We start from the raw sequence: 11,176 nt of genomic DNA, 5'->3' as shown, positions 1-11,176 counted from the left end.
AGCGTAACACACCAGCTTCTGTATCAGACTGTTTCCAGGGCCTAACACAGGTCAGCTCCTCAGCTCCAGCTTTTAAGCTGAAACAATTAAAGAAAAAAAAACTAGTCTAAGTGTTGATATGCTGTTCCTTCAGTGTCTGACATATGACAAGGATTCTTCAGACTTGCAAGATATGTAGATTTTGTTGGCATCATTCTCAGACTGGTATTCTTCTACATAGATAAATAGATACAAATTCAACATTTTTAATCAGTCTTAGTCTTCTTCAAGTAAAACGTACAAAAATGTACATGAACAAGGAAAACTGTGCTGCATTAGATAAGGTATGCACTCAACATACCAAGACTAAGCTGTGTAATCGATCTTAGGTGGTTCAGTTGTAGACGCAGCCTACTTCTTGGACTGCAAACGAAACAGAGACGTCTCAAGACTGGGATGTTCAGGTGTAACAGGTGCTCTTGTTACACCTGTCCACACAACAGGTGGTCTGGTTACACCTGTTGGAAATCAGACCCAGGAAACTTCTGACCCAAATATCTCCACAAGAGTTACCTGGAATCTTGCCTCAAGTCAGATTTTGAGTTTTCCTTTCAGCCCAGCATATGATTTTATTGAAGAAGATTTTATTTTAATATGTTCCTTGATGTACATGATCAAGGAAAGCTGTGCTGCTGCAAAGAAGGTACATGCAAGCCCTCTCAATACACTACCTGGATACACATGTAATCTAAGGTGGTTCAGTTGTAGACACACCCTACTTCTTGGACTGCGGACGAAACAGAGACCTCACGTCTCAAGACTCGGATCTTCAGGTGTAACAGGTGGTCTGGTTACACCTGTCAGAAACCATACCCAGGAAACTGCTGGCCCAAATATTTGCTGTCTCCACAAGAGTTACCTGGACTGGAAGTCTTGCCTCAAATCAAATTTTTAGTTTTTCTTCGAGCACAGTATATGATTTGATTGTGATTCTTGCTCACAGTTCATCCTAAGTAGTTTTTGACAACAGACATACACATGTACATGTATCTGTGGACTATGCCCTAGTTCTGTCTCCTTACCAGAAAGATAGCTCTATATCAGTTTAAATCATCTCTAACAACCTTAAGGATGATTCATTGCTTCCATGATTTATCTCTGTCTCCTGACTTCAGACGGTAAATATTTGTGAGCTGCTCCTGACAGCTCGGCACAGTCACACCTGACAGAACAGATAACCATGATTACTCCGGCCGTCGTGTCTGTTATAACAACTTCCGGCAGACTCATTCTAAACAACCTGTCCTTGTGTTCCTCCTCTCAACTGCGTCTTAAGATTCGACGCAAGACTACGGTTAGTTGGTGAATCTTGTCCAGACTGCAAGTGTCTGTGCCAGAAGTTTTTAAAGTATAACCTATTAGCAGTATTCTATAGTATAGCCACATAAGGTAAACTTCACAGTCTTAATTTTACAGTCTTCTATCACAGTTGGAGTCTCCAAATGTAGGTATTGTCTGTAACATTACCTCAGTGTATGCAGGGTGAATTTCAAACCAGACATGTGAAGTGTGCTACCTTAGGGTATGTCTCGGTGCTCCTTTAGCCTTTGTAGCAGGCTTATAGAACTGGGGGTTTGGTGGTCTTCGGCTGTTTTCTGATTAGCCTCCGTAGCAGGCTTATAGAACTGGGGGTTTGGTGGTCTTCGGCTGTTTTCTGATGAGCTCAGTTCTGAAAAAACGGGGGTAATTCAACCAGGTCGGCTCTGTTGTCTATATGAAATCAGAAAATAGCACCTAAAAGCTCCCAAAGACCCTGAAGACCCCCAAAACCTCCAGTTTTTGGCATGCTATGGAGGCTCGGTGCTCCTTGAGTTACCCTGGAATGCAGGGCGGACATTCCTTCTCTACAGCTCAGGTCACATTACTCCCTAACATCAACAGCACGTCATCACCTCTTTAACCACATCACCGGCAACTCTGCTGCTCTTTCAAGCCTCTCTGCCTTCTTAACTGAGGTCTGTATGATCTACTAGCCTTTACCTAATCTCCAAGCAGATCCCTTTCGGTGGCAAAAAGACAGTATCAAATTGGCCTGGCAGTATCCATTAGCCAGAGAAGGTCATCGGCCACCGACGGGTAGCGACAAAAAAACGGCCATATATAAAAAGGTAACGATCATTCCCCAACAACCTCTGCTTTGAGAGTAGCCTTTACTAGGCTTCGGGAAGTGTCTTGAAAGAGTAGAAATTGGCCAAATATACAGATAACATGCCATGGACCTTAGCAGGTCAAACATCAGCAAACACTTGACAATCTTGTCCTAGCTTTTATAATCTGAGGATTTAAAGTATGACAGTGATGAACTATTGTGCGATCAATCATTTACTGCAAGCAATAAATCAACTGGAATTTGATACCAAAATTATGCCTTAGCTGAGCTTTAAAAAATGTTTCCTCCTTCCATAATTGGTCATTGTTTCATTAATCATAATCATGATAACTATATCAACAGCCGTGATCGATGACTTGCTACGAGCAGTTAATCATAGTGGAATTTGAGTCAAACTCACAATGCAAACTAAGACATTTAACGTAATCCAATCTGGCAAACTGATACCTACATGTAGGTGTCAAGTTTCAAGTTTCAACTGTGTAACTTTCTCACTTCTCCCAATTTCCATGCTAGAAACCACCAGACTGAGCATTTTCTTATGTTATGTCATATCTCTGAAAGTTTTATATTTCTTAACCCTTGTCCTGCTGGAATTTTTTACACAATATCTTTCAATAATTTGATGTCTTAATCAGGTCATAGACCCCTGACTGCAGGGCGCTATGTAGATGGTACTACATGGGCTCCTCAGGACAAGCTATTTATTAAGAACAAGACCTCTTTTACTGGTATTTAAGGGAAATATGTCTTGCAAGCATTTCTTTCTGACAGCTGGGATGATTCTTAAGAAGCTAACAAGATGTTTGTGGGCACTTAAGACTCCCTGGTGACGGACCAGAGGCAGGCAGGTGCAGTGTCAAGACATCACCTGGTGTCACTTCTACTGAGGCCTCCGTGTAGAAGCTAGCTTTTATTTTCATGCACTTTCATTCTTTGTAATGTAGCCAGCTGCCACCGCGCCGCGTGCCTGCAAAGCTGGTGTGTTACGCCGAAGGGCGGTTATACCGGCTAACAGATACAGAAGCTGGTGTGTTACGCCGAAGGGCGGTATACCGGCTATACAGATACAGAAGCTGGTGTGTTACGCCGAAGGGCGGTATACCGGCTATACAGATACAGATACAGAAGGGGGTGTGGTCAATCCTTCTAGTATACATGTGCCCATGTGTTGGTCTTGGCAGCTTGCCACCTCAAAACTAGGTCAGTTTGAAATACCTGCCTTTAATACGGGCCAATATCAACAACTCGTAAAGATTATGCAACTGAGCAGATCCAAACACTCGGGGGTTGGATAAAGTTTAGGCTACAGGGAACGACTGTCCTTAGCCCTTCATGTGTGTTTACATGCAGACAGGATGATTATACAGGTCATTACAGGTAGGCAGACTGTGGTTACGCACCACTGAACACCCCTGGCACAAGTCTGCATACATGTACTCTCCAAGCAGAGGTTTAGGCTAGGCTTATTTTTAACATCTTTTCAAGCATTTTATCAGGTTTTCTTTTGTACCAGTAATTTTTTTTGTCAGCTAAGGCCACACCAATTTAACTTTTGTTGTTTCTCGGATTTTTTTCAGAAAAAATATGAAGCGACATGGCGAAATAAAAAAAAACAGGCCAAGACACCCCGTGATGGCTGGAAATGTTACGATATGAGCCATGAAGTGAACATACCAGGCTGGTTTATAATTACAATAGATTTTGAACTATTAATGAAATGAAGTTGCATTGTTACATTGAAAAACTTTAACAAGGACTTTCTTCAACCGGATTGAACTTCTGACTTGCAGCTATCATCACCTTACTAGTAAAATGCTGAATGATAAAAAAAGTGAACTCAAAAATATAAACAGCATGCCAGCGAGATATGAGGAGTTTTGTGTTTATTTACGTGAAAATTTCTGAAGCGGTTTTGAGAGGACCTCCCTGGGTTTGTTTGGGCGGGCGGTTTAGCCTTGTCTGTGGCGAGATAACGCAACATGTCCGCTACAGGAAGGGGCAACAATAATATTGATACGTCAAAAATGCTACAGTCACTTCTACTCTATGCTCTTTGGTAGTTCGTATCTCCGAGAAGCACATCGGAAAGGGCTGTCAAATTTATCACCTTCGCTGTTTAATGTTATCTCAACTCTGACAGCAACCTAAATCACAAGGACTACAGTTCAAATTCCAGCCAAGCCACTAGTATTGAAGTTTTAAATCCAAGTTTGCGTTGTGCTACTGGTAGGGATTGCAGAATTTCAGAAGCGAAATTGCAGGTCTTATAAACCCAGTGTTGAATCATTGAAAGACATTGTAACCATTTTGCCAAGCTGCTGCCAGTGCTGGTATGTGTAAAAATCACAAATTTAAAATATTTCCAATTTTTTTTTTACAAATTCACAAGAAGAGTTCAAAGGTTTCAATATGGAACAAAAAGCTGAAATGACAAAAGTTGAGTTCCATTAGCCACTTTTGTCTGCCGCCCACCCAGTAGATTGGCGGTTAATTGCCCGCTTTGAGCTTACGTTACTTAAGAGCACTCATTATCACCTCCTTAAGTGCTGACATTGAAAATTTACACCTAGGACCACCTTGGTCGCTCATGACCTTGGCCACAGAGGTCGTTCGTACCTGCAATCAGCGTCTCAAAGACATAATGCACCATCACATAAGTCTTGACACTTCCCCCCACCCCCTTGTAGTATCCTGCATTGGATAAATACACAAATACACCAGTCAACAAATACACAGCCTTGTATTGCCATTAGGGTCGTCTTAAAGTCATAATGCACCAGCAATAAGTCTTGACACTTCCCCCCACCCTCCTTGTAGTTTTTAGCATTGGATAAATATACAAATACACCAGTCAACAAATACACAGCCTTGTATTGCCATTAGGGTTGTCTTCAAGTCATAATGCACCAGCAATAAGTCTTGACACTTCCCCCCACCCCCATGTAGTTTTCAGCATTGGATAAATACACAAATACAGGAGTCAATCAGAGCTGCATGTACTATTACGAATTACGTTGATTTTTGGGGAGGCTGCCTACGGACTACGAAGACTAAAAAGGCCTGATTACGCCTTACGAAAAAGGGCATGCAGGCCCCCTTGTAGTTTTCAGCATTGGATAAATACACAAATACACGAGTCAACAAATACTCGGCCGAGTTTCGCCATTAGGGTATCGAAAAGGGTCAGACCACAACAAAGGGCCGATAAACAAGCAAACAGTCGGGGGCAGGTGATCTGTTTTTCATCAGGTGTTGTGTTCCGTACAGGTAACAACCAGGTAAGTGGGGCTCACCTGGCCGCGGTTATCCCATAGCTTTGCTGGCTGAATGGGGTACTCATACCAAGGAGCTGTATAAATAATACCTCCATGCTCATACTTAACGCTCGTCAATCAAAATGTGACAAGCAGTGTTCTAGCCTGCGTTGGTCTTTCTGTCATTTGACAGATTTTTGCTGAAATTTGGCCCAATCTGTCATCTTTGTCAAGAAATGTATCGATAGAGATATTGTTAAAGTAAGCTTAGCATTCCAATAAAATTTGATCCTCAAAATGCAGGAAATGGCCTTTCAGAGGGACAAGATTTCAAAATCATAAACTTGACAGAATTGAGATGATGGAAAAAAATTTCAGCCTGTCTAAAGCACTGCTGGAAAGTCATTTCCCCCTTAGCACTGCATCAATTTTTTTAACATAGGGATGATACTTATTAATAACACTTAGCCAGCCATGTGATATTTAGTACTATTGCCTATGGTGTGATGCAATCGATTATAGATATTTACCAATTTTGTGGAGGGACTGAAAAACAGATGACAGCTATATCTAATTGCTACATTGTCACCTTAAAATGTCCAAGTATCAGGAAAGTAAATTGGTGTGGCCTAATCTTATAATGTCTGCCTCTTCCTAGATCCTGAGATAATCTAAATCCTGCCTAATCCATTAATCCATGTGCGAAGGTTTGACAGAGATAATTTAACTCATCAAGAGCTAAACTCTCCATCTAATTACATAGTCCCAAGGTGGACCTTTCATAGCCCGGGTACCAGCCATCTTCAGCTGCCTACTTACAATGTATAGCAAGTAGCATCCAATAGAGTGAGCTGCAAACAACGAATCCCTGTTCCAGGCTAGCCTCCACCAGGCCTTTCTACAGGAATACGGATTGTAGAATTCGGCAAAAAAAAAGAGAATAAAATTGGCCAGGGGAGTCTGGCCGCGGGGAGGTAGTTTCTTTCCCTCCTGCGCGGTCTGTCAAACCTACAAGGCGGCCAAACTCCCCTGGCAAATATTCTCCTATATATAGCCAGCGTAGTTAGTCTGGTAGAGACTAGTTCCAGGCTACTTTTGATCCTGTTAAGTCAATAGACATTCAGACCCTTAACATTATGCAGACATAATAATTACTAGATGATATCTACATTTTTCTCTATCCTATAAATGACCTCCATGATCCCCTAATTGGTAGGTAATGATTTGATAAGTGTAATTATCTGAGAAATTGTAGAAATTAGCCTTGAAAATTACCGGGTCTATGCTGACACTGTAAGAACTGGAAATCACTAATCATTGCCTCAGTCTCCCCTCCTTCAATTTCACAATTACTGGGCCACGTCAACCTTTTCTACATGTAGTCTCCACCAGACTATTAACCAAGCTGAAAAAATAGCAAAATTTATGTACGGGTAGTAGGTAGAATAATTGGCCACCATAGAGTTTCATTTGCTACTGTACTGGAAAAAAAAACATACCACAGGCTTGCTCTTCTAGCCAAATGTTCACCCTATTTTTTGCCAAATTTTACTATTCATAACACCCTTAATTAGGAAGGCTTGGTGGAGGATAAACCTTTTCTAAATATAGCAGCCTTAACGATTACATATCAAACTCTGAAGTCCTTTGAATGGGGCTGCAGATACATGTAGTTAATAAGGGACCGAAATCTTCAAATGCCATGCCAAAGGCTTACTGGATATAGCCTGGTTACCACCTGACACCAATTATAGCTCCTGTGAGTCCTTGCGGAGAGTATGTAGGACTCGGGAGCTTTACTAGGTCTGGTAACCAGGCTATACTGTCCTTAAGAACCTAGGAAATAACAAGGACCAAGCAGTAATATATCTCAAGGTGTTGGAGAACCTCGGAAATCTGTCTGCAACTCATGACCCTGACAGGAAGACGGAGCTGGGATTTAAGGCCACCTGTCAGCAGCAAAGGACTTGTAAGGAAGTCACCTGAAGATGCCTTAGCACCATGTGGTAAGGCTGAGGCAGTCAGTCTGCTGAGCTTCCTCAGACATAAAAAGGGAGAATGGGGGGAAACGCGAAGTCTTGTAGCCTGCTGACCATCCTAAGGAATGTTTCATCAGCCACAATCCTACAGAGCACAGGTCTTTCTTGAAGACAGTCTATCTTTATTTATTTATTACATCTTAAGACACCTGGCTTCCCCCTACAGCTTTTCTTTGCTGGTTTCCAAGAGGGGCCACTAATGAGAATCAGAAGATGCGGGGACAAATGTGGAATGAAGAGTGCTTTTTTCAGACAGTCAAACCTGTACAAGTGACAATCTCTACACATGGACCACTTGGCCATTGTGACCATTTCCTCCTATTGACAGAAGCATCAATCCTTTCTGAGGTGGCCACCTGTCTATGATAACCATTTTCTTCAACAAGACTATAGAGTGGTCACTATAGACAGCTTTGATTGTCCAAAATGTGTAATTCCAAGCCGAAACTTGCAACGGTTCCATCCATGTATTCCATGTACATGTTTTTGTGGAGTCGAAATTTATGGCCATTTCAGCACAGCCACACGACAACTCCAAACAAACTTACGCACAAGATTCCAGCGTCCTGTCTATCTGTGTCTATAGTGGCCATCTGTCTGATGACCACTTCATTCAAGAAGTCCTAGAGTGGTCAGACTTAAATGACAGCTTTGACTGTAAACCTTCAACAGTTGAATACGTGTGGATACAGCCTCGAAATTTATGGCCATTTCAGCACAGCCACACGACAATTCCAAACAAACTTACGCACGAGATTCCAGCGTGCTCTCTCCAAACTTTTCCTCCCTGCCTCCTGTCAGACGTATTTATCTGCCCTTGTCGAAGGTCAAACCCTTTGAACGCCCCCCTCCCCCAGAACACCTATGCAAACACACTCTTGACTTTCAGTGTTGGGGAAATACAAGGTTTATTTTGGGAGGGATGCATACCTGTCAGGGAGGGCCAACTTGGGGGTAAAAGTTCAACACTTCGGATAAATCTCATGAACAAGGAGCTACTGACTCTGCGTGTGTTAGAACTTAAGAGTGAGTGATGTTTGCAATTGTAGAGTTAACAAAAACAAAGAAAAGAAACTTCATTGGCAGGAAGTGTGGGTGGGATGGGGCTGGACTGTCAGAGAGGGTCAAGCATGTTTTGAACTTCTTAGAAATCTCGAGAACTACAGGCCTCGAAATTACCTTTTCTTCCTATTGTCCCAGAACTGTCCCAAAAATAAATTTCAATTGTCCCAAAGTGAGGATGAACTGTCCCTACCTGTTTTGGGGGGAAGTATTGTATGACTTCAACTTGAAGTCAGCTTAATTTTGCTTATGTTCGCTCCCAGGTGCACTATAGTTGCAGAGTAGACAGGAAATTTGGGAGGACTTTTTCAGATCCAAAAGCCGGGACGTCTGCCTGATAAACAAAAGAAGGGCTGACATTCTGATATTGATTCTTTTTCAGAATCTATTGTCCCAAAAATGTCCCAAAGTGTCTTTTCAGTTGTCCCAGCCTAAATTTTAGTGGTCAGTGGCCATTGGACCACCTTTAATTTCGAGCCCTGAACTAATTCATAAAAGAGCTACTGACTTTGTGTAAATCATGTCTCTGAGATTGAGTGACGTTTGCAATCGTAGACTTAACAAAAACATTGAAACGTAGCTTTTTCGACAGTTACGTATTTACTGCAATTGAAGAACAATAAACCCAGTAGAACATATTTCAACTAGACACACAAACCTGTACGATTTGTGAGGTCGTTAACAGAATCTAGCTGAACCGAAAACGTTTAGAAATTTTAGTAAAAACTAACTTTGGTATTGATAATAAACAAATTATGAAGGCCTACAGTATGCAATAGACAAGACAAATAACTATTACTTGCGCAGGAGTAACACAACAATTATATAACTTATATAAATAACTTAAAGCCCCTTATATAATGAATTATATAACGGGCCAACCAGAGATTTGATTTCATTTGATTTATTAAACTGTATAAACTGATATACAGCCAGGACTGCCCAACTAGCCGGGGACTATAATTATAAAGGGCTAGCCCTCATAACTGGACAATAAACAATTACCACTATACTTCCAGTTATCTTATTACCTGAATGTCTAACCTACATTGGCGAATTACCACTATGGGTCCTGAAACATCCGCCCTTTTAAGACATTTTATCACTTTACTGTGGTATCTTGGTACTTGAATAATCAAATGTCCTAAAAGTACCCTAGGACCCCCCCCCCACATCTATAGCTCTGAGTTCTTGCCTTGAACCCCACCCTGTGACCTAGCGGCCACCCAGACTCTCTGAGTTGTCAGCCGTAACACGTGGACGCGGACAGAAGAGAAACATTTAACGTCTCGCTACGAAAATGGCACACGAACGTCCTTGACAAGGTCGGAGATTTGACCTTGGGGGACAAGGAGACTGTGGACTGGTGAAGGTCAACCGACTGGTGAAGGTCAACTGACTGTCTTCAAGTCTCCAAGCACATGCACGAAGAAGAAATTGTGACAGTTTGGTCTCAGGGTTGACATCTTGAAAAAGTGATAGTCACCTGTTATGTCAATCCTTCCACAAATGTGGTAAATCTCAGTACACTTGTAAAAAGTGTAACAGTGGGGGATTTATAGGCGCTACCAACTAACTTGGCCGAGGGTCTAGACCTTTTAGCCAAATCAGTAGGAGCGTCGGGTTTGAAGCTCGGGCTTTGGTTGTGGGTCCGAACCCCGGCCCAGGAGTTTCTTTCTGTTTCTACTGCTTGCCTCTTGATTCTTACAAAAGCTCTAGGTGAGAGAACTTCTTTGTGTTGGATCAAAACTTCTAACTCTAAACACACTTGTAATTAATAAATTGATTTTCTGACTGCTTTGATTTTCTGATATGCAACCTTTCCAGTCTTAAATTTTTGCAATTTTTACTGTTGCCTCAGATTTCGGGGCTTTCAAAAGATATCAATATCCAAAATCAAAGACTGGATACTACTAGTTACATAGTACTAAATTAGTGTGGACTAGATTTTCTGCAAGCCACCAAGTCAAAGGACAGACTGTAATACAGGGTATCAGGGTGGACACTAAATAACTTCATCTGGTCCGAATTATCGGGCACCAAGTCAGACATACCATGGCCACCAGAGGTGAGATTCCCACGGGGCCTTGTGACCGATGATTGACAGGAGGTGACTTGATTGACAGCTGATCACAGACCATGATTGACAGTTGGTGACGTGATTGACAGGAGACAAGCCACATGGTCCTGTCCTGTCGCTAAGATACACTTGTTTTGACAATGACCAGGACACCTAACCAGTTGTTAAATTAAGAACAGTTTGTATGATTACAAGTGCTTTTCAGTAGCACGCCGTAGCATGCCAAAAACTGGGGGTGGGGGTGGGGTTGGGGGTCTTCGGGAGCTTTTATGTGCTATTTTCTGATTGCATGTAGACAACATAGCCGGCTTGGTTGAATTGCCCGTTTTTTAGAACTGCAGGGCTAATCAGAAAACAGACTACCAAACCCCCAGTTCTATAAGCCTGCTACGGAGGATAGCTTTTCAGATCCTTTAAACGTTTTTTACAGGAATGTTCTGACATGATATGACATCCTATGACATCCCATGCCATTAAAAAAAATGAAATATATTATAAAAGCCCCAGTCATAGAGCCTGCTATTAAACTAGAGGGACTGGCTAGTACTGGTACTTTGAAGATGACATCCAAACAACAATTATAGTGGGA

The sequence above is a fragment of the Branchiostoma belcheri genome, unplaced genomic scaffold (assembly GCF_001625305.1).
Source record: "Branchiostoma belcheri isolate BF01 breed outbred unplaced genomic scaffold, Haploidv18h27 scaffold48, whole genome shotgun sequence".
Lineage (NCBI taxonomy): Eukaryota > Metazoa > Chordata > Leptocardii > Amphioxiformes > Branchiostomatidae > Branchiostoma > Branchiostoma belcheri.
This window is presented reverse-complemented; position numbering follows the sequence as displayed.